Below are 23,587 nucleotides of genomic sequence, written 5' to 3'. Positions count from 1 at the left end.
TCCTCCCTCCTGCAATACCTGCAACCTCCAACACCCTACCTACTCCCAGAAATGCAAGGCTCGACCTCCTCCATCCGCTCCTGAACTCACTGTTCCTCTCCGCCCTTTGGATGACCCCACCCCTCCTGGCAATTCCCTCCGTCCTCCCCCCACCGCAGAGGACATCATCAGGTTCGTCACAATAGTGCTCCAGAACGTCCATCCCTTTCAGCGTCCCCACACCCTCCACCAGATTTCCCTCGCTGCCCGTTCCGTGTTCCACCTCAACACCTACGCCACCTATTCCCACAACCAGGCCCATTTCACCTTCTCCCGTCTCGACACCCTCGTTTAAATTCCCATTATGGCACGACAGCACCGTATCCTGTTCAATAACATCCGCTCCCTTCCCACCAACAAGCACCTCCTTATGCATACCCTTACGACCCACCGTGTGGATGCCTTCCTTCTGAACGAAACCTTTCTTCAGCCCCACCACACCGTCCACACCTCGCCCTACCTCCTTCACCGGTCTGACAATCCACTCCAGATAGCGCGTGGCGGAGTTGCCATTGGCCACCACCGCCAGATCCCTGTCCGGCTCCAACCCCTCCTTCCTGACCCCACAGAACACTTGATCCTTAGTCTCTTCTTCCCCGGCCTTACCCTTACCCTTACCTGTGCCACCATCTATGTCCGCCCCGCTGCACCTATTCCTTTCGACTTCCTTTCCCACATCGACCGTACCTTCTCCTCCTACGTGATCGCCGCCGACCTTAACATCCATAGTCGTTCTGCCGCCCAGTTACGGCGGTGGCATCGGTTCCTTGCCACCCTCCAAGGCGACGTCCTTCCAATTCCCCAACACACCCGCCCTGAATCCAATACCACTCCCGATGTCGTCCTAGCCTCCCCCACCCTGCTTGGCCGCATAGCGGTGGACGTCCTTGATCCCATTGGCAGTGACCATCTCCCTGTCCTCCTCACTGTATCAGACGGTCGTCGCCCCCGTCCCGACCCGCGCCATGACCCTCCCCCGAAATATGTCCATGACTACTCCCGTGCCAACTGGAATGCCTACCGGGACTCCCTTGCTCTCCAGGTCGATAGCCACCCCCTCACCTACCACCAACCTGATGACGTTACCCGTGCTGCCTCCTTTCTCCAGCAGACCTTGTCTGAGGCCGTGGAGGCCCACGTCCCTACCATTGCCATCCATCCGCACCGCCCCACCTTACCCCCACAGGCCGTCCTTCTCCTGCGTGAATCCCGCCGGCTCTACCGTGCCTTCCTTCACACACGTGACCAGGACACACTACGACGCCACCGGCAACTACAGCGACACATCAGGAACTTACTCACGGCAAAGAAACGCCGGGACTGGCGACAGACATGCACCCGTCTTAATGCCACCTTACCTATCCACTCGTCCAAGTACTGGTCAGCCTTCCGCCGCCTTACCGGATCTAAACCCTCTCCCTACTACCCTCTCCTTCATGATGACCACCCCTTCCCTGATGCCCTTAGTAAGGCCAACCATTTCGCCTCCTACCTCTCCGATATCCTTACCATCCCTGACGATCCCCAGTTCGATTATTCCCTCTTTCCTGATGTCCGTGATCGAACTGATACCTCTGTCCCCCCGCTTGCTCCTGGCTTCCAGTACTTGGACAACATCACACACACAGAACTAAATACCCCAATCACCACTCAAGATATCATTGCTACACTTCGCCCTAAACGCAACACTGCTCCCGGTCACGATCGTGTTACTTACCGTCACCTCCGTGAAGCTCCTGCCTCCTTCCTCTCCACATTGGCCAGGCTCTACAATGTGGTCCTGTCCACCGGCTACTACCCCGACCTGTGGAAAACCTCCCGGATCCTGATGTTCCTCAAGCCCGACAAACCGCCTTCCGCTGTCTCCTCCTACCGTCCCATCAGCCTTACCTCGGTCTTCAGCAAGGTCCTGGAATCCATTCTTACCCGCCGCCTACACAAGCACCTTCACCAACACCGCCTCCTCCCCCCTACCCAATGTGGCTTTCGGCCGTCCTTCTCAGCCGATGACCTCCTCCTTCACCTCACTCACCTCCTCTCCGAACAACTCAATTCCCGTCGTTCCGCCATCTTCCTTTCCCTCGACCTCGAACGCGCATATGACCGTGTGTGGCATTCCGGTCTCCTTTTCAAGCTCCAAACCTTTGCTCTTCCTCTCAACTATGTCCGTCTGGTCGCTTCCTTCCTTTCCCACCGTCCTTCCTATGTCACCATCCACAACACTGATTCCTACACCTTCTACCCCTCCGCCGGTGTGCCCCAAGGTTCCGTCCTTTCCCCTCTTCTCTACCTCCTTTACACGGCAGACATGCCTCCACCTGCACCTCCCCTACACCTTCTCCAGTACGCCGATGACACTGCCTTCCTTGCCCTCGCTCCCACCCTGCAACGCTCCCAGCACCTTCTCCAATCCTATCTTGACCGGTTCACCACTTGGTGTAACCAGTGGTTGCTCAAGGTCAATCCTTCCAAGACCCAGGCGATCATTGTAGGCAAAACCACTCGTTCCTTCCGTCTCCTTGATTTCTATCTTACTATTTATGGCCGTCCCATCACCCTCACACCTACTCTCAAGTACCTTGGTGTCACCCTCGACCGTCGCCTCTCCTGGAACCCACATCTCCGGACGATCCAAGCCAAGGCACGCTCCCGCCTCCGCCTCCTTAAGCTCCTTTCTGGCCGTACATGGGGTCTGGACCCTTCCACCATCCTCTACACCTACAAGTCCCTCATCCGTCCTATCCTTTGCTATGCTCATCCCGCCTGGATCTCTGCCCCTCCTACCTTCTACAAGTCCATTCAGATCCTAGAACGCCATGCGCTCCGCCTCGCCTATCGCATCCGTCTCCCTTCCCCCACGCGGATCCTCTATGACCTGATTCCCTTCCCGCACCTCCTCCTTTTCCTCGAACGGTTACGGATCCTCTACACCTCCCGCAAGCTTGATCCTCCACACCCTCTTGTCTCTCCCATCCTCTCCCACCCCAACCCGCTGCCGCGCCTGCATTCCTATATCCCACCTGCTCTCCATCTTTACACCCTCCACACCCTCTCCCTCGGTGGCTTCCATCAACTCCCCCTCCCTGATGATGCCCTCCTCCCCTCCATCTACCCCTCCTACCAACTTTGAGCCTTACCTTCCCTCTCCTCTCCTTTTCCTGTGGGCACCCTCTCTCCCTTCTCTCCCTCCCTCCCCTCCCCTTTCTCCTTGGGCTTCCACTCCCCCTACCCTCCCCCTTCTCCTCCATCCCTCTCCTCCACTGGCATCTTCCCCTCCCCCTCTCTCTCCTCTTCCCCACACCTTTTCCCCTTGGCAGGCCACGACTCTGCTGTCTTCCATCAGTTACTTTCATCGTCCTACGCCGAAGACCATCGCATGTGTTTGTGCCTCGACTCTCCTGCAGTGTGTTTGTGTTTCGTCGTTTGTGCTCCGCTGGTTCACGTGTGGCCATCTGCCATCTGCGTTTGTGCACCGTGTTTCTCCGCTTTTATCCATTGTGCTACGCACGTGACCGACTCCGTTTTAACTCTGTTTTGTCTACTGTTTGTACCCCGCCGTCTTGATTGTTTTTATATCTCACTCATCTCTGTTCTGTGTATACTCTGAGGCCGAAGAGCGGCATACTTGGTCCGCTGCCGGCCTACCTGTTTGTCACAGGTATTAAAATCACAATAAAGGAAAAAAAAAAAAAAAAAAAAAAAAAAAAAAAAAAAAAAAGCGGTGCGGCATAATGTTGGACGAGGCAGTCTGAATTACATTTTATAGATGTATTTCTCACAAATCTCAGAGCCTCTCGCGGTCGTCGTCGTCGTCGTCGTCGTCGTCGTCGCCGCTTCTGCAGAAGTAGCAAATGGCCATCGTAGCAAATGCGGCGAGGGACACCCTGCCATCGAATCCGAATGCGCAAAGTGTGTGGTCTTGTTTTCCTGTCTATGTTTGGTCGGTCTCGTAAGAGGTTGAATGTAACGAATGGGTGGGGAAGAGTAAGGGGCAATGGCTGTGTGGAACGAAAACACAGTTCCTCAGGGGGTGTGAGCGTTTCGAAATGAGTCGTATATAAGTTATACTTGGTCGTCAGTGACCGTGTGGCCTAATCGATAAGGCGTCGGACTTCGGATCCAAAGATTGCAGCTTCGAATCATGTCACGGACGTGTTTTTCCAGTTCTGAAAAAGAAACATATCGTTTTAATGTAGCAATTGAGCAGTACGAAACCGTCTGAATGTTGCTGTTGAGCATTTTGTGCTTGGAGATGGTCTTGAGCTTGAAACACACACAACAAGACAGGTGTTAACTAGCGAAATGAACGGCAGAGTGGCCTCACCGCGAGGTGTGACTGGCACTTGCACATCTAAAACAACGTCGGAAAGTAACTCGTTCGACTTTTGAGTCACATCAAGTATGTGTGTTAATTTTGACGCCGCTAGCTCTGCAGATTTTCATGCAATTCCTTTACCTCTCAGAAGTGAATATGATATAAAAGTGAAGTACGTGACGAGTGTGACGTTAGGAAAACATTAGGCAGCATAGAGAGATTCTGTATGGGACCAACCAACCCAAACGAGTACTGTGTGATCTGCTGCCCAGCAGGTATCCAACGAGGCAGCACGGCTAGCTGAGTCGGTAGAGCATGAGACTCTTATTCGCAGGGTCGTGGGTACGAGCCCTACGCTGGGCGGAACGGAATTTTTCTCCGCTGCAGATGTAAATTACCGATTTTCTGATTAACGTGATGTAATGGAAATAGCAACTTTAAAATTTGCCTACGTCTCAATCAGTCGCAAGAAAACTGTATTTGAAGGTGAAGGTGATTTTGTAGACATGTGTGAATGTCATGTTCCGAAGTGCAGGTGGTTTTGTTTGGAGAGAACACGGCTACGTGTCAGATGTGTAGCCAAGCAGTAATGGGTCGGCATAGCTGCTAATATTAGTCGAAAATATGAAGTGTTGTCAGCTATAGTCTGATGATTCAGACGACCATACGGATGAAGTACGCAAAAGTGCCGCTAGGCGGCGCCTGTTTCGCTCTGTGGTAGAGCATTGGTCTAGTAAACCAGGGGTCGTGAGTTCCATCCTCACAGGAGGAAGACGAATCTTGGAAATCAGTTGCGCGTCGTGGCCGTATAGAAAGCAGTATCTGTGATGAGGAACAATTAGCGACAGGCGTATTATTAAGAATTACTCTCAGATGTGACTAAGGCGAATGGCGCAGATAAAGCATTTGCCAAAGCGGTATAGCATAAGGTGGGACGAGGCAGTCTAAATTACATTTTATAGATGTATTTCTCACAAATATCTGAGCCTCTCGCGGTCTTCGTCGTCGTCGTCGTCGTCGTCGTCGCTTCTGCAGAAGTAGCAAAAGGCCATCGTAGCAAATGCCGCGATGGACACCCTGCCATCGATTCCGAATGCGCAAAGTGTGTGGTCTTGTTTTCCTGTCTATGTTTGGTCGGTCTCGTAAGAGGTTGAATGTAACGAATGGGTGGGAAAGAGTAAGGGGCAGCGGCTGTGTGGAACGAAAGCACAATTCCTCAGGGGGTGTGAGCGTTTCGAGATGAGTCGTATATAAGTTATACTTGGTCGTCAGTGACCGTGTGGCCTAATGGATCAGGCATCGGACTTCGGATCCGAAGATTGCAGGTTCGAATCCTGTCACGGTCGTGTTTTTCCAGTTCCGAAAAAGAAACATACCATTTTAATGTAGCAATTGAGCAGTACGAAACCGTCTGAATGTTGCTGTTGACCATTTTGTACTTGGAGATGATCTTGAACCTGAAACACACACAACAAGACCGGTGTTAACTAGCGAAATGGTCGGCAGAGTGCCCTCACCGCGAGTTTTGCCTGGCACTTGCACATCTAAAACAACGTCGGAAAGTAACTCGTTCGGCTTTTGAGTCACATCAAGTATGTGTGTTAATTTTGACGCCGCTAGCTCTGCAGATTGTCATGCAATTCCTTTACCTCTCAGAAATGATTATGAAATAAAAGTGAAGTACGTGACGAGTGTGACGTTAGGAAAACATTAGGGAGCATGGAGAGATTCTGTATGGGACCACCCAACCCAAACGATTACTGTGTGATCTGCTGCCAAGCAGGTGTCCAACGAGGCAGCACGGCTAGCTCAGTCGGTAGAGCATGAGACTCTTATTCACAGGGTCGTGGGTTCGTGCCCTACGCTGGCCGGAAGGGAATTTTTTTCCGCTGCAGATGTAAATTACCGATTTTCTGATTAACGTGATGTAATGGAAATAGCAACTATAAATTTGCCTACGTCTCCATCAGTCGCAAGAAAACTGTATTTGAAATGAAGGTGATTTTGTAGACATGTGTGAAAGTCATGTTCTGAAGTGCAAGTGGTTTTGGTTGGAGAGAACACGGCTACGTGTCAGATGTGTAGCCAAGCAGTAATGGGTCGCCATTGCTGCAAATATTAGTCGAAAACATGAAGTGTTGTCAGCTGAAGTCTGATGATTCAGACAACCGTACGGACGAAGTACGCAAACGTGCCGCTAGGCGGCGCCTGTTTAGGTCAGTGATAGAGCATTGGGCTAGTAAACCAGGGGTCGTGAGTTCCATCCTCACAGGAGGAAGACGTATTTTGGAAATCAGTTGCGCATCGTGGCCGTATAGCAAACAGTATCTGTGATGAGGAACAATTAGCGACAGGAGTATTATTAAGAATTACTCTCAGATGTGATTAAGGCGAATGGCGCAGATAAAGCATTTGAGAAAGCGGTGCGGCATAATGTTGGACGAGGCAGTCTGAACTACATTTTATAGATGTATTTCTCACAAATCTCAGAGCCTCTCGCGGTCGTCGTCGTCGTCGTCGTCGCCGCCGCCGCCGCCGCTTCTGCAGAAGTAGCAAATGGCCATCGTAGCAAATGCGGCGAGGGACACCCTGCCATCGATTCCGAATGCGCAAAGTGTGTGGTCTTGTTTTCCTGTCTATGTTTGGTCGGTCTCGTAAGAGGTTGAATGTAACGAATGGGTGGGAAAGAGTAAGGGGCAGCGGCTGTGTGGAACGAAAGCACAATTCCTCAGGGGGTGTGAGCGTTTCGAGATGAGTCGTATATAAGTTATACTTGGTCGTCAGTGACCGTGTGGCCTGATGGATAAGGCGTCGGGCTTCGGATCCGAAGATTGCAGGTTCGAATCCTGTCACGGTCGTGTTTTTCCAGTTCTGAAAAAGAAACATATCGTTTTAATGTAGCAATTGAGCAGTACGAAACCGTCTGAATGTTGCTGTTGAGCATTTTGTGCTTGGAGATGGTCTTGAGCTTGAAACACACACAACAAGACAGGTGTTAACTAGCGAAATGAACGGCAGAGTGGCCTCACCGCGAGGTGTGACTGGCACTTGCACATCTAAAACAACGTCGGAAAGTAACTCGTTCGACTTTTGAGTCACATCAAGTATGTGTGTTAATTTTGACGCCGCTAGCTCTGCAGATTGTCATGCAATTCCTTTACCTCTCAGATGTGAATATGATATAAAAGTGAAGTACGTGATGAGTGTGACGTTAGGAAAGCATTAGGCAGCATGGAGAGATTCTGTATGGGACCAACCAACCCAAACGAGTACTGTGTGATCTGCTGCCCAGCAGGTATCCAACGAGGCAGCACGGCTAGCTCAGTCGGTAGAGCATGAGACTCTTATTCACAGTGTCGTGGGTACGAGCCCTACGCTGGGCGGAACGGAATTTTTTTCCGCTGCAGATGTAAATTACCGATTTTCTGATTAACGTGATGTAATGGAAATAGCAACTTTAAAATTTGCCTACTTCTCCATCAGTCGCAAGAAAACTGTATTTGAAGGTGAAGGTGATTTTGTAGACATGTGTGAAAGTCATGTTCTGAAGTGCAAGTGGTTTTGTTTGGAGAGAATATCGGCTACGTGCCAGATGTGTAGCCAAGCAGTAATGGGTCGGCATAGCTGCTAATATTAGTCGAAAATATGAAGTGTTGTCAGCTGAAGTCTGATGATTCAGACGACCATTCGGTCGAAGTACGCAAAAGTGCCGCTAGGCGGCGCCTGTTTCGCTCTGTGGTAGAGCATTGGTCTAGTAAATCAGGGGTCGTGAGTTCCATCCTCACAGGAGGAAGACGAATCTTGGAAATCAGTTGCGCGTCGTGGCCGTATAGAAAGCAGTATCTGTGATGAGGAACAATTAGCGACAGGCGTATTATTAAGAATTACTCTCAGATGTGATTAGGGCGAATGGCGCAGATAAAGCATTTGCCAAAGCGGTATAGCATAAGGTGGGACGAGGCAGTCTGAATCACATTTTATAGATGTATTTCTCACAAATCTCAGAGCCTCTCGCGGTCGTCGTCGTCGTCGTCATCGTCGCCGCCGCCGCCGCTTCTGCAGAAGTAGCAAATGGCCATCGTAGCAAATGCGGCGAGGAACACCCTGCCATCGATTCCGAATGCGCAAAGTGTGTGGTCTTCTTTTCCTGTCTATGTTTGGTCGGTCTCGTAAGAGGTTGAATGTAACGAATGGGTGGGAAAGAGTAAGGGGCAGCGGCTGTGTGGAACGAAAGCACAATTCCTCAGGGGGTGTGAGCGTTTCGAGATGAGTCGTATGTAAGTTATACTTGGTCGTCAGTGACCGTGTGGCCTAATGGATAAGGCATCGGACTTCGGATCCGAAGATTGCAGGTTCGAATCCTGTCACGGTCGTGTTTTTCCAGTTCTGAAAAAGAAACATACCGGTTTAATGTAGCAATTGAGCAGTACGAAACCGTCTGAATGTTGCTGTTGACCATTTTGTACTTGGAGATGATCTTGAACCTGAAACACACACAACAAGACCGGTGTTAACTAGCGAAATGGTCGGCAACGTGCCCTCACCGCGAGTTTTGACTGGCACTTGCACATCTAAAACAACGTCGGAAAGTAACTCGTTCGGCTTTTGAGTCACATCAAGTACGGGTGTTAATTTTGACGCCGCTAGCTCTGCAGATTTTCATGCAATTCCTTTACCTCTCAGAAATGATTATGAAATAAAAGTGAAGTACGTGACGAGTGTGACGTTAGGAAAACATTAGGGAGCATGGAGAAATTCTGTTTGGGACCACCCAACCCAAACGATTACTGTGTGATCTGCTGCCAATCAGGTATCCAACGAGGCAGCACGGCTAGCTCAGTCGGTAGAGCATGAGACTCTTATTCACAGGGTCGTGGGTTCGAGCCCTACGCTGGCCGGAAGGGAATTTTTTTCCGCTGCAGATGTAAATTACCGATTTTCTGATTAACGTGATGTAATGGAAATAGCAACTATAAATTTGCCTACTTCTCCATCAGTCGCAAGAAAACTGTATTTGAAGGTGAAGGTGATTTTGTAGACATGTGTGAAAGTCATGTTCTGAAGTGCAAGTGGTTTTGTTTGGAGAGAATATCGGCTACGTGCCAGATGTGTAGCCAAGCAGTAATGGGTCGGCATAGCTGCTAATATTAGTCGAAAATATGAAGTGTTGTCAGCTGAAGTCTGATGATTCAGACGACCATTCGGTCGAAGTACGCAAAAGTGCCGCTAGGCGGCGCCTGTTTCGCTCTGTGGTAGAGCATTGGTCTAGTAAATCAGGGGTCGTGAGTTCCATCCTCACAGGAGGAAGACGAATCTTGGAAATCAGTTGCGCGTCGTGGCCGTATAGAAAGCAGTATCTGTGATGAGGAACAATTAGCGACAGGCGTATTATTAAGAATTACTCTCAGATGTGATTAGGGCGAATGGCGCAGATAAAGCATTTGCCAAAGCGGTATAGCATAAGGTGGGACGAGGCAGTCTGAATCACATTTTATAGATGTATTTCTCACAAATCTCAGAGCCTCTCGCGGTCGTCGTCGTCGTCGTCATCGTCGCCGCCGCCGCCGCTTCTGCAGAAGTAGCAAATGGCCATCGTAGCAAATGCGGCGAGGAACACCCTGCCATCGATTCCGAATGCGCAAAGTGTGTGGTCTTCTTTTCCTGTCTATGTTTGGTCGGTCTCGTAAGAGGTTGAATGTAACGAATGGGTGGGAAAGAGTAAGGGGCAGCGGCTGTGTGGAACGAAAGCACAATTCCTCAGGGGGTGTGAGCGTTTCGAGATGAGTCGTATGTAAGTTATACTTGGTCGTCAGTGACCGTGTGGCCTAATGGATAAGGCATCGGACTTCGGATCCGAAGATTGCAGGTTCGAATCCTGTCACGGTCGTGTTTTTCCAGTTCTGAAAAAGAAACATACCGGTTTAATGTAGCAATTGAGCAGTACGAAACCGTCCGAATGTTGCTGTTGACCATTTTGTACTTGGAGATGGTCTTGAACCTGAAACACACACAACAAGACCGGTGTTAACTAGCGAAATGGTCGGCAGAGTGCCCTCACCGCGAGTTTTGACTGGCACTTGCACATCTAAAACAACGTCGGAAAGTAACTCGTTCGACTTTTGAGTCACATCAAGTATGTGTGTTAATTTTGACGCCGCTAGCTCTGCAGATTTTCATGCAATTCCTTTACCTCTCAGAAGTGAATATGATATAAAAGTGAAGTACGTGACGAGTGTGACGTTAGGAAAACATTAGGCAGCATTGAGTGATTCTGTATGGGACCAACCAACCCAAACGAGTACTGTGTGATCTGCTGCCCAGCAGGTATGCAACGAGGCAGCACGGGTAGCTCAGTCGGAAGAGCATGAGACTCTTATTCACAGTGTCGTGGGTACGAGCCCTACGCTGGGCGGAACGGAATTTTTTTCCGCTGCAGATGTAAATTACCGATTTTCTGATTAACGTGATGTAATGGAAATAGCAACTTTAAAATTTGCCTACGTCTCCATCAGTCGCAAGAAAACTGTATTTGAAGGTGAAGGTGATTTTGTAGACATGTGTGAAAGTCATGTTCTGAAGTGCACGTGGTTTTGTTTGGAGAGAAAATCGGCTACGTGTCAGATGTGTAGCCAAGAAGTAATGGGTCGCCATAGCTGCTAATATTAGTCGAAAATATGAAGTGTTGTCAGCTGAAGTCTGATGATTCAGACGACCATACGGACGAAGTACGCAAAAGTGCCGCTAGGCGGCGCATGTTTCGCTCTGTGGTAGAGCATTGGTCTAGTAAACCAGGGGTCGTGAGTTCCATCCTCACAGGAGGAAGACGAATCTTGGAAATCAGTTGCGCGTCGTAGCCGTATAGAAAGCAGTATCTGTGATGAGGAACAATTAGCGACAGGCGTACTATTAAGAATTACTCTCAGATGTGATTAAGGCGGATGGCGCAGATAAAGCATTTGCCAAAGCGGTATAGCATAAGGTGGGACGAGGCAGTCTGAATCACATTTTATAGATGTATTTCTCACAAATCTCAGAGCCTCTCGCGGTCGTCGTCGTCGTCGTCGTCATCGTCGCCGCCGCCGCCGCTTCTGCAGAAGTAGCAAATGGCCATCGTAGCAAATGCGGCGAGGAACACCCTGCCATCGATTCCGAATGCGCAAAGTGTGTGGTCTTGTTTTCCTGTCTATGTTTGGTCGGTCTCGTAAGAGGTTGAATGTAAAGAATGGGTGGGGAAGAGTAAGGAGCAGCGGCTGTGTGGAACGAAAGCACAATTCCTCAGGGGGTGTGAGCGTTACGAGATGAGTCGTATATAAGTTATACTTGGTCGTCAGTGACCGTGTGGCCTAATGGATAAGGCGTCGGACTTCGGATCCGAAGATTGCAGGTTCGAATCCTGTCACAGTCGTGTTTTTCCAGTTCTGAAAAGAAACATATCGTTTTAACGTAGCAATTGAGCAGTACGAAACCGTCTGAATGTTGCTGTTGAGCATTTTGTGCTTGGAGATGGTCTTGAGCATGAAACACACACAACAAGACAGGTGTTAACTAGCGAAATGGTCGGCAGAGTGGCCTCACCGCGAGGTGTGACTGGCACTTGCACATCTAAAACAACGTCGGAAATTAAATCGTTCGACTTTTGAGTCACATCAAGTAAGTGTGTTAAATTTGACGCCGCTAGCTCTGCAGATTTTCATGCAATTGCTTTACCTCTCAGAAGTGAATATGATATAAAAGTGAAGTACGTGACGAGTGTGACGTTAGGAAAGCATTAGGCAGCATGGACAGATTCTGTATGGGACCACAAAACCCAAACGAGTACTGTGTGATCTGCTGCCCAGCAGGTATCCAACGAGGCAGCACGGCTAGCTCAGTCGGTTGAGCATGTGATTCTTAATCACAGGATCGTGGGTTCGAGCCCTACGCTGGGCGGAACGGAATTTTTTCCGCTGCAGATGTAAATTACCGATTTTCTGACTAACGTGATGTAATGGAAATAGCAACTTTAAAATTTGCCTACGTCTCCATCAGTCGCAAGAGAACTGTATTTGAAGTGAAGGTGATTTTGTAGACATGTGTGAAAGTCATGTTCTGAAGTGCAAGTGGTTTTGGTTGGAGAGAACACGGCTACGTGTCAGATGTGTAGCCAAGCAGTAATGGGTCGCCATAGCTGCAAATATTAGTCGAAAATATGAAGCGTTGTCAGCTGAAGTCTGATGATTCAGACGACCGTACGGACGAAGTACGCAAAAGTTCCGCTAGGCCGCGCCTGTTTCGCTCTGTGGTAGAGCATTGGTCTAGTAAACCAGGGGTCGTGAGTTCCATCCTCACAGGAGGAAGACGAATTTTGGAAATCAGTTGCGCATCGTGGCCGTATAGCAAACAGTATCTGTGATGAGGAACAATTAGCGACAGGAGTATTATTAAGAATTACTCTCAGATGTGATTAATGCGAATGGCGCAGATAAAGCATTTGCCAAAGCGGTACGGCATAAGATTGGACGAGGCAGTCTGAATTACATTTTATAGATGTATTTCTCACAAATCTCAGAGCCTCTCGCGGTCGTCGTCGTCGTCGTCGTCGTCGTCGTAGTCGCCGCCGCCGCCGCTTCTGCAGAAGTAGCAAATGGCCAGCGTAGCAAATGCGGCGAGGGACACCCTGCCATCGATTCCGAATGCGCAAAGTGTGTGGTCTTGTTTTCCTGTCTATGTTTGGTCGGTCTCGTAAGAGGTCGAATGTAACGAATGGGTGGGGAAGAGAAAGGAGCAGCGGCTGTGTGGAACGAAGGCACAATTCCTCAGGGGGTGTGAGCGTTTCGAGATGAGTCGTATATAAGTTATACTTGGTCGTCAGTGACCGTGTGGCCTAATGGATAAGGCGTCTGACTTCGGATCCGAGGATTGCAGGTTCGAATCCTGTCACAGTCGTGTTTTTCCAGTTCTGAAAAAGAAACATATCGTTTTAACGTAGCAATTGAGCAGTACGAAACCGTCTGAGTGTTGCTGTTGAGCATTTTGTGCTTGGAGATGGTCTTGAGCTTGAAACACACACAACAAGACAGGTGTTAACTAGCGAAATGAACGGCAGAGTGGCCTCACCGCGAGGTGTGACTGGCACTTGCACATCTAAAACAACGTCGGAAAGTAACTCGGTTCGGCTTTTGAGTCACGTCAAGTATGTGTGTTAAATTTGACGCCGCTAGCTCTGCAGATTGTCATGCAATTCCTTTACCTCTCAGAAATGATTATGAAATAAAAGTGAAGTACGTGACGAGTGTGACGTTAGGAAATCATTAGGCAGCATGGAGAGATTCTGTATGAGACCAACCAACAAAAACGAGTACTGTGTGATCTGCTACCCAGCAGGTATCCACCGAGGCAGCACGGCTAGCTCAGTCGGTAGAGCCTGAGACTCTTAATCAGAGGGTCGTGGGTTCGAGCCCTACGCTGGCCGAAACGGAATTTTTCTCCGCTGCAGATGTAAATTACCGATTTTCTGATTAACGTGATGTAATGGAAATAGCAACTTTAAAATTTTCCTACGTCTCAATCAGTCGCAAGAAAACTGTATTTGAAGGTGAAGGTAATTTTGTAGACATGTGTGAAAGTCATGTTCTGAAGTGCACGTGGTTTTGTTTGGAGAGAACATCGGCTACGTGTCAGATGTTTAGCCAAGCAGTAATGGGTCGCCATAGCTGCAAATATTAGTCGAAAATATGAAGTGTAGTCAGCTGAAGTCTGATGATTCAGACGACTGTACGGACGAAGTACGCAAAAGTTCCGCTAGGCTGGGCCTCTTTAGCTCAGTGGTAGAGCACTGGTCTAGTAAACCAGGAGTCGTGAGTTCCATCCTCACAGGAGGAAGACGAATTTTGGAAATCAGTTGCGCGTCATGGCCGTATAGCAAACAGTATCTGTGATGACGAACAATTAGCGACATGCGTTTTATTAAGAATTGCTCTCAGATGTGATTAAGGCGAATGGCGCAGATAAAGCATTTGCCAAAGCTGTATGGCGTAAGGTGGGACGAGGCAGTCTGAATTACATTTTATAGATGTATTTCTCACAAATCTCTGAGCCTCTCACGGTCATCGTCGTCGTCGTCGTCGTCGCCGCTTCTGCAGAAGTAGCAAATGGCCATCGTAGCAAATGCGGTGAGGGACACCCTGCCATCGATTCCGAATGCGCAAAGTGTGTGGTCTTGTTTTCCTGTCTATGTTTGGTCGGTCTCGTAAGAGGTTGAATGTAACGAATGGGTGGGAAAGAGTAAGGGGCAGCGGCTGTGTGGAACGAAAGCACAGTTCCTCAGGGGGTGTGAGCGTTCCGAAATGAGTCGTATGTAAGTTATTCTTGGTCGTCAGTGACCGTGTGGCCTAATGGATAAGGCGTCGGACTTCGGATCCGAAGATTGCAGGTTAAAATCCTGTCACGCTCGTGTTTTTCCAGTTCTGAAAAAGAAACATACCGTTTTAATGTAGCAATTGAGCAGTACGAAACCGTCTGAATGTTGCTGTTGACCATTTTGTGCTTGGAGATGGTCTTGAGCTTGAAACACACACAATAAGACCGGTGTTAACTAGCGAAATGGTCGGCAGAATGCCCACACCACGAGGTTTGACTGGCACTTGCACATCTAGAACAACGTCGGAAAGTAACTCGTTCGGCTTTTGAGTCACGTCAAGTATGTGTGTTAATTTTGACGCCGCTAGCTCTGCAGATTGTCATGCAATTCCTTTACCTCTCAGAAATGATTATAAAATAAAAGTGAAGTACGTGACGAGTGTGACGTTAGGAAAACATTAGGCAGCATGGAGAAATTCTGTATGGAACCAACAAACCCAAACGAGTACTGTGTGATCTGCTACCCAGCAGGTATCCACCGAGGCAGCACTGCTAGCTCAGTCGGTAGAGCATGAGACTCTTAATCACAGGGTCGTGGGTTCGAGCCCTACGCTGGGCGGAACGGAATTTTTCTCCGCTGCAGATGTAAATTACCGATTTTCTGATTAACGTGATGTAATGGAAATAGCAACTTTAAAATTTGCCTACGTCTCAATCAGTCGCAAGAAAACTGTATTTGAAGGTGAAGGTGATTTTGTAGACATGTGTGAAAGTCATGTTCTGAAGTGCAGGTGGTTTTGTTTGGAGAGAACATCGGCTACGTGTCAGATGTGTAGCCAAGCAGTAATGGGTCACCATAGCTGCAAATATTAGTCGAAAATATGAAGTGTTGTCAGCTGAAGTCTGATGATTCAGACGACCGTACGGACGAAGTACGCAAAAGTTCCGCTAGGCCGCGCCTCTTTAGCTCAGTGGTAGAGCACTGGTCTAGTAAACCAGGAGTCGTGAGTTCCATCCTCACAGGAGGAAGACGAATTTTGGAAATCAGTTGCGCGTCATGGCCGTATAGCAAACAGTATCTGTGATGACGAACAATTAGCGACAGGCGTTTTATTAAGAATTGCTCTCAGATGTGATTAAGGCGAATGGTGCAGATAAAGCATTTGCCAAAGCTGTATGCCATAAGGTGGGACGAGGCAGTCTGAATTACATTTTATAGATGTATTTCTCACAAATATCTGAGCCTCCCACGGTCGTCGTCGTCGTCGTCGTCGTCGTCGCCGCTTCTGCAGAAGTAGCAAATGGCCATCGTAGCAAATGCGGCGAGGGACACCCTGCCATCGATTCCGAATGCGCAAAGTGTGTGGTCTTGTTTTCCTGTCTATGTTTGGTCGGTCTCGTAAGAGGTTGAATGTAACGAATGGGTGGGAAAGAGTAAGGGGCAGCGGCTGTGTGGAACGAAAGCACAATTCCTCAGGGGGTGTGAGCGTTTCGAGATGAGTCGTATATAAGTTATACTTGGTCGTCAGTGACCGTGTGGCCTAATGGATAGACAGTTCCGCTTGAGACGCGACAGCGATCGGACGTGCTGTGTATTCGATCCGCCGTTACCTTCTGTGTGTGACGTTTCTTTGTCTTCTGTTTTTCTTTGTTTCATTGCCTTAGTGTTTGTTTTGTGTCTTGCGTTGTATTGCGGCTTTTGCGCATTAATTAAGTGTTATGGCTTCCCGGTTGTTTCCGCGGAAGTGTACTCTCAGTTTTCAGTTTAACAAGGCTACCAGGAATGTCCAACCGACATCGTTGGAAATTCACGAATGGATTGTGGACACGATTGTCATTACATCGGACCAGGTACATACGGCGTATTTTGATACAGAATTATACTGCTTTTTTGTGAAATTGTTGAACCCGGTTTTGCTGGATAAGATATTACTTAAACATGGTGAGCAAGTGTCGTTCCGTCATAGGGATGGTTCTGTTAGCAGTGTTACTGTCTCAAATGCTGAAATTACGTATACCACAGTTCGGGTTTACAATTTACCCCCTGAAGTTGACAACAGGTATCTTAAGGAAGCTTTGCTTGGTTATGGTACTGTTCGGTCAATTAGAAATGAACGTTGGTCTGCACAACATAAGCTGCAATGTTATAATGGTGTCAGATCAGTTGAAATGCATATTTAGTCTAATATACCGTCCCATCTGGTTGTATGTGGTTATCGTGTACATCTTACTTATGAGGGGCAGTTTGGTACATGTTTCCTATGTAATGAACATGGTCATGTTTGAGCTAATTGCCCTAAGCGGGTATTTGTGCTTAAAAATGGCCTAGCACAGCGCCGCAAATTAACGGTTGCCGATCTTGTGCCAGCAGCTTCCTCCACTGTTTCCTATCTGCCTCCTGCAGTAGCTTCTTCACAACAGGTGTCACCCTCCCCTGATGCAGGTTTTCCTCCGCTACCCACTCGCCCAGACGTATCGGCTGCTCCTATACCGATTCCGTCTGTTTCCAACAACAAACGCCGTCGTGCTAGTGATACCGGTAGCACTGATGACGAAGCTGCTGTTTCGCAGCCGGTTTGCGAATCTCATGAGAGAATTCCAGAATCTCCCATGCCTGTTTCGGAATCTGTTCCCGCTGTCTCTCCTGCTTTGCCTGATGACGTCAAACTTGCTGCCATGCCGTCGGCGCAAGAGCCACAACATTCGGTCGAGGTGTTGTTGACATCCCCACCGCCACAGGCATCACAACATGTTGACGACACTTCGGTGGAGACGGCTGTTTGTCGGAACACCGCTCCTAGAACTGCGCGCTCCGCATCAGCAGACTCCAAACCTATCTTACCACCTCCTACACTTCAAATACCTACACATTCTGAAACCGGTGCCGATGTTCCTGATGCAGTTTTCCCCTTGATGACTCCTCCTTCTGACTCCTCTCGCCCTGCTAATCCTTCGGACGCTTTGGTTGACGTGCCTGATCTCGAACCACCCACTCCGCCTGCTCTTGAATCTGGTGTGCATCAGATACGTCGTCGGGTGAAAGTGCCCCCCAATCTCCACGCGGTGCGGAAGAAACATAAGCATGCGAAGGACGACTCTGATTCCGTTGATTCTGGACAATCACCCTCTGCCATGTCTGATGTTGATGATATGGATGTAGTTGCTTCTAGTGTGGTGTAGTTTGGGTTCATTTCCCATTTTTTGGTAGATGTTGCAGGCGTACACGTTCATTACCTTAAATATAAATGGCATTCAATCTGCTCTGAAGTTAGCGTCTCTGCAGCAGTTTATTTATGACTCTGCAGCTGATATTGTTTTCCTGCAGGAAGTCTCAGTTGCACACCTGTTTGTTCCTGGTTTTCGCACTATTATAAATTTTGCACCTGAGTTTTCTGCAGGTACTGCTTTCCTAATTCGTGACGGTATCCCCGTTACCGAAATTGAGCTTTTAGACTCGGGACGGGGCATTGGTTGTCGGTTATTTGACACGACCTTGGTTAACATTTACGCCCCCTCTGGTTCTAGCAAGCGGCAGGAAAGGTCTCGTTTTTATAAAGAGGATCTGATTTACCTTTTACGAAAAAATCCTGCGACCTTGATATTGGGGGGCGATTTTAATTGTGTGTTACAAGCTAAAGACCAATCCCCTCATTTTAATTATTGTTTCGAGCTACATTCTCTTGTACGTCAATTACGACTACGCGATGCGTGGGAGGTTAAACACCCCACCTTAGTTAAATTTACATTTTTTACTGCCACCTCAAGTAGTCGACTTGACCGATTGTATATTTCTGATCCCCTTAGTGTTTCTGTTTTAGATGTAGATGTTATTCCAGCCAGTTTTACGGATCATTGTGCCCTTGCTGTTATAATTAATTTGGAGCGTCAACCTCTTAAACTTTATAGGCCGCTGTGGAAATTAAATGTCTCCTTGCTCGATGACCCTGACATCGAACCTCTAATACAGACGGCGTGGGACATTTGTTTACGTTCTCTGCGATACTGTCCGTCTAAGCTTCACTGGTGGATCCACTGTGTGAAGCCAAAACTACGTCGCACTTTAATGTCCTACAGTTATAATAGAGCGCGAGATCAGAAACTGACTTTTGAGTATTACTATTCGGTGCTTCGCGAACTTTATGATAATTCTACAATGACATGTGCCCACCTTTCTGAGATTCGGAAAATTAAGGCCAAGCTTCTTAGTATTAAGCGGCCTTAGATGGAAGGATTGAAGATTAAATCTAAACCACCGTCCACGTTAGCACATGAAATGACTTCTATGTACCATCTGTTTCGTCACCACAAGAACCGTCGACGTGTATTGATTGACGGCCTTATGGCAGCTGATGGTCGCCGGCTTACCTTACAGAATCAAATAACCCATGAAATTACCTGCTACTATGAGACGTTATATACTGCGGCTGATTCTGATCAGATTGATGTTGACGAGATTTTAACTGCTATCCCATCAGTTTTAACAGAGGACCATAATGCGAAATTTTTAGCTCCTTTTACTGCAGACGAAATTTCAGCTTTCATTGCTTGTTCAGCATCTCACAAATCTCCGAGTCCTGATGGCCTACCTAAGGAGTTTTTTGTTCGCTTTTGGCATATTATAGGGCCTGTTTTTACGGATATTGTGAATGAAATCTTGAATGGTGGCACAATTCCAGCCGATTTCAAGAGAGGTACGGTTGTCCTGACACCTAAATCTGCTGGTTTGAAGACAGCTAGTGACTTTCGTCCTTTAACCCTTTTAAATTTTGACTATAAGACGGCCGCTAGGGCTGTTAATGCACGTCTATCCCTTTTGCTTACACCTGTGATACCTCCTTGTCAAAGCTGCTTTCCAGGGCGCTCCATATTGACGTCTCTGGCGGGGTATCGTGATGTCGTGTCGATTGTCGCTGTCACCAATATTTCCTGTGCGCTTTTATTTGTTGATTTTAGTAAGGCTTTTGATCGTGTGTCCCATTCATTTTTAGAGCTTCTGCTGCGCCGGCTCGGTTTTAATGAACAGGCGCTGCTGGTACTTAAGAATATGACGACTGGCATTTATGCTAAGATTGACATTAATGGCCAGCTAACAAAGGTCATTGATATTCAACTTGGCTTCCCGCAAGGTAGTCCTTTATCCATGACCCTTTATGCTCTCTCCCTTTAACCACTCCTCACACGTCTCAACTCGACACTTCGTGGTCTTACTATCTCTGGGGTTACCCAGACGGCAACAGCTTATGCTGATGATTTGGTTGTTTTGCTTCGTTCCACCACAGAAGTGCCGCAGTTGAAAATGGAAGTCGATAAATTTTCTGCGGCCTCAGGTTCTCGTATCAATCCCCGTAAAAGCAAGCTCCTGAATTTGCGGGGCTTTGAAAGTGTGGTTGTTCCGTGGGTTACAGCTGTTGAACACCATACACATTTAGGTATCTATTTTGAACGTTGTCCTCTTCGGATGGCTGCAAAAAATTGGCAAGTGGCCATTTCCAAGCTGCAAGGTGTTTTATTAGAACACTCATGGCGTTCGATACCGCTACTGCAAAAAAAGCGAGTATTAGACACTTATGTTTTATGTAAAGTATATTACGTTGCTCAGTTGTTTCCGCTTCCCCGAATGCAGGGTGCAAAAATGGTCCAGCTCATTAACAGATATATTTGGCGGGGGCATATTTTTAAATTACGTTGTGATGTTCTTACGAAGCCGCGTCTTGAGGGCGGCTTGTCGTTCACAGATGTCCGTGTCAAGGCTGCTGCCCTTTATGTTAAGCGAACCCTCCATCTTTTATTATCTGAGTCCCCGACTGTTACTTCGCGATTATTCCATGTCGTTCGTCCTGCGAGCTTGTCACCGCCCATTAACGTTGGGCCTCTAAATGAGAAGCTACGGCATGTTCGGGACTTCTACATAGAGATTAGTTACCTAGATCTCCATTTACAACGTCGTCCTGTTATTACTACGCTAACCCTGCTTGACAAATGGCCCCGGTCTTCTTCTTCCAACCCGATTGTTTTGCATTATCCCAGTTTTAATTGGCGTAACATATGGACGAATATTAGCTTACCCGTTCATTCAGCAACTGTTGCCTCCCTATGGTATAAGGTAGTTAATCAGCTGATTCCTACGAACGAACGCCTTCATCGTATAGGTTTATGTGTCTCTCCGCTTTGTCAAACGTGTGGTTGTGTTGATACACTCCAACACCGATTTACCTGCGCTGACCGTCATCGCATGTGGCACTGGCTGCGCCGACAATTGGCTTTACTCACCAGGAGCTCCGAATCGGCATTTAAGACTGATATTCTCTGCTGGCCGGACACGGTTTTTTATCCCCGGACCAAGAACAACACAGTTATGTGGCTTCTTGGCCGTTACATTTTTGCGGTGGTTTGATGATCATGGTATTACCGATTTTATTTCATTTACTGGTTACATGCTTCATGAGTACTGGACGCAAAAGTCTTTCCCACACCTTAAGAGAGACTTTGTGAATATGCTTACTATTGTTTTCGAAAAGCAGGGAGTTGGTTAAGTTTCAATTTCTATTGATCGCTCCTGCGCCTGAATCATTAATGGAACCGGTATAGGGGCATACTGAGCTAACTTCATGACAAGGAAGACATTCTCGCTAGTTCTTAGGTACAATCTTGGCAGGAAGGCAAAATAACTGTTTGGGTAGACAACGCTACATAAGTCCCGTGTTCACATATAAGTATCATAAGACTCCGAACCAAAGACAATTACAACGTATTGGTGACACTGTGCTTCAGTGCAGGGAGGAGGAGACGTCATGGCCAGGCCTCGGCATACGACCCCTGCCCAACGCGCCTCCACCTACTTGCCCTGGGTCATTACAAAGGAAAAAAAAGCAAAAAGAAAATGGATAAAGCGTCGGACTTCGGATCTGAAGATTACAGGTTCGAATGCTGTCACGCTCGTGTTTTTCAAGTTCTGAAAAAGAAACATACCGTTTTAATGTCGCAATTGAACAGTACGAAACCGTCTGAATGTTGCTGTTGACCATTTCTTCCTTGGAGATGCTCTTGAGCTTGAAACACTCACAACAAGACCGGTGATAAAAAAAAAGAAGTGGTACAGCACTTGTCTAATAAACCAGGTGTCGTAAGTTCCATCCTCACATTAGAAAGATGAATTTTGGAAATCAGTTGCGCGTCGTGGCCGTATAGCAAACAGTATCTGTGATGACGAACAATTAGCGATAGGCCTTTTATTAAGAATTACTCTCAGATGTGATTTAGGCGAATGGCGCAGATAAAGCCTTTGCCAAAGCGGTACAGCATAAGGTGGGACGAGGCAGTCTGAATTACATTTTATAGATGTATTTCTCACAAATCTCAGAGCCTCTCGCGGTCGTCGTCGTCGCCGCCGCCGCTTCTGCAGACGTAGCAAATGGCCAACGTAGCAAATGCGGCGAGGGACGCCCTGCCTTCGATTCCGAATGCACAAAGTGTGTGGTCTTGTTTCCCAGTCTATATTTGGTCGGTCACGTAAGAGGTTGAATGTAAAGATTGGGTGGGAAAGAGCAAGGGGCAGCGGGTGTAGAACGAAAACACAAATCATCAGGGGTGTGACCGTTTCGAGATGAGTAGTATATAAGTTGCAATTGGTCGTCAGTGACCGTGTGGCCTAATGCATAAGACATCGGACTTCGGATCTGAAGGACACAGGTTCGAATGCTGTCACTATCGTGTTTTTCCAGTTCTGAAAAAAAAGAGATGGTAGAGCGCTCGCTTAGTGTGCGAGAGGTACTGGGATCGATACCCGGCGCCTCCAGAATTTTTAACACACCTACATGCGCACCTTGCCATGGAAGTGGAATAATTCCCAACCAGCAGAGGTGTGTAGGCAGATACAAGCGAACGATTAGCATCCGCAATTGGCAAGCATCGAAACTACTTGGAACTCATGTGTATATAACCGTGTCCTCGCCTTTGTACTCTGGTACCTTCGCTGCTACAAACCAACCAACCATCGTGTCCGTGCACATCAGAGTCGCAAAGAATGGAGCAGAGCCAGGCTTGGTCGTGTGTGCAGCCGTAGCTCATTTGGCAGATCGTTTCCTTAGCGTGTGAAAGGAGTCGGGTTCAAGCCCCGGCTCCTCCATGTTTTGTGGTCAGTGCATGGTAAGTGTTGGTCTCGGCGAACATAAAGGCACGCAAGAAGTTGCAAAACCAGCGTCACAGACTGATATGATGTAATGATGTATACTGTCATAAGGAGAGCAAGATGTAACTGTGGGGACCGGCTGTTATCGTGGTGTCATCGAGTGCAGATCTGTCTTAGGTATCACGGCTTAACGTCATTGAAGTCTAGAGAGTGGGCAACACATACGTCTTGCTCGGAGCGGTGTCCGAACTCTATTTTCGACGTTATGCGTGCCACTTTCATTGTGGCCAACCACGATTCGATACAGAATGCACGAACCCTGAAAGACACCCTAACTGATACATAGAGAGTAGTGTTAGTCTGCAGAATCATGGGAGTGCAAGGGTCTGTGACGGTGATATGGCTGTATGTAGACCTATTAGTCAACTGGGGGCTGGGCGTAGCTCAGATGGTAGAGCGTTCGCTTAGTGTGCGAGAGGTACTTGGATCGATACCCGGCGCCTCCAGAATCTTTAACACTCCTACATGCCCACCTTGCCATGGAAGTGGAATAATTCCCAACCAGCAGAAGTGTCTAGGCAGATACAAGAGAACGATTAGCATCCGCAATTGGCAAGCGTGCTTTTATTCGTGCGCAGGAAGCACCCTCCTCCCACACCTACACTTTATTTAGAAACAGTACAAATGTTCCCATAACATTCTCAAGCCTATGTCGGAAAGATCTGCCATGCGCCGAGTTCACGTAAATCCCACTGCACGTTCCCATT

At 48.0% G+C, this 23,587-nt stretch overlaps 11 non-coding genes across 11 annotated transcripts; all 11 read left to right on the top strand.

Moving 5' to 3' along the window:
- The first annotated feature begins 5,627 nt into the window (after positions 1–5,627).
- Trnar-ucg (transfer RNA arginine (anticodon UCG)) lies at positions 5,628–5,700 on the top strand. Its single transcript has one exon. It is a non-coding gene; the product is annotated as a tRNA-Arg (tRNA).
- A 1,439-nt stretch (positions 5,701–7,139) lies between these two features.
- Trnar-ucg (transfer RNA arginine (anticodon UCG)) lies at positions 7,140–7,212 on the top strand. Its single transcript has one exon. It is a non-coding gene; the product is annotated as a tRNA-Arg (tRNA).
- Positions 7,213–8,654: 1,442 nt separating this feature from the next.
- Positions 8,655–8,727, top strand: Trnar-ucg (transfer RNA arginine (anticodon UCG)). The gene has a single exon. It is a non-coding gene; the product is annotated as a tRNA-Arg (tRNA).
- Positions 8,728–9,175: 448 nt separating this feature from the next.
- On the top strand, positions 9,176–9,252 carry Trnak-cuu (transfer RNA lysine (anticodon CUU)). The gene has a single exon. It is a non-coding gene; the product is annotated as a tRNA-Lys (tRNA).
- A 916-nt stretch (positions 9,253–10,168) lies between these two features.
- On the top strand, positions 10,169–10,241 carry Trnar-ucg (transfer RNA arginine (anticodon UCG)). The gene has a single exon. It is a non-coding gene; the product is annotated as a tRNA-Arg (tRNA).
- A 1,445-nt stretch (positions 10,242–11,686) lies between these two features.
- Trnar-ucg (transfer RNA arginine (anticodon UCG)) lies at positions 11,687–11,759 on the top strand. Its single transcript has one exon. It is a non-coding gene; the product is annotated as a tRNA-Arg (tRNA).
- Positions 11,760–12,210: 451 nt separating this feature from the next.
- On the top strand, positions 12,211–12,283 carry Trnak-cuu (transfer RNA lysine (anticodon CUU)). Its single transcript has one exon. It is a non-coding gene; the product is annotated as a tRNA-Lys (tRNA).
- A 1,860-nt stretch (positions 12,284–14,143) lies between these two features.
- Positions 14,144–14,215, top strand: Trnat-agu (transfer RNA threonine (anticodon AGU)). The gene has a single exon. It is a non-coding gene; the product is annotated as a tRNA-Thr (tRNA).
- Positions 14,216–14,713: 498 nt separating this feature from the next.
- Trnar-ucg (transfer RNA arginine (anticodon UCG)) lies at positions 14,714–14,786 on the top strand. Its single transcript has one exon. It is a non-coding gene; the product is annotated as a tRNA-Arg (tRNA).
- A 452-nt stretch (positions 14,787–15,238) lies between these two features.
- Positions 15,239–15,311, top strand: Trnak-cuu (transfer RNA lysine (anticodon CUU)). Its single transcript has one exon. It is a non-coding gene; the product is annotated as a tRNA-Lys (tRNA).
- Positions 15,312–15,649: 338 nt separating this feature from the next.
- Trnat-agu (transfer RNA threonine (anticodon AGU)) lies at positions 15,650–15,721 on the top strand. Its single transcript has one exon. It is a non-coding gene; the product is annotated as a tRNA-Thr (tRNA).
- Positions 15,722–23,587: the final 7,866 nt, after the last annotated feature.

The sequence above is a fragment of the Schistocerca gregaria genome, unplaced genomic scaffold, assembly GCF_023897955.1.
Source record: "Schistocerca gregaria isolate iqSchGreg1 unplaced genomic scaffold, iqSchGreg1.2 ptg000180l, whole genome shotgun sequence".
Lineage (NCBI taxonomy): Eukaryota > Metazoa > Arthropoda > Insecta > Orthoptera > Acrididae > Schistocerca > Schistocerca gregaria.
The sequence above is the reverse complement of the archived record's forward strand: the minus strand, read 5'-3'. Positions and strand labels throughout refer to the sequence as shown.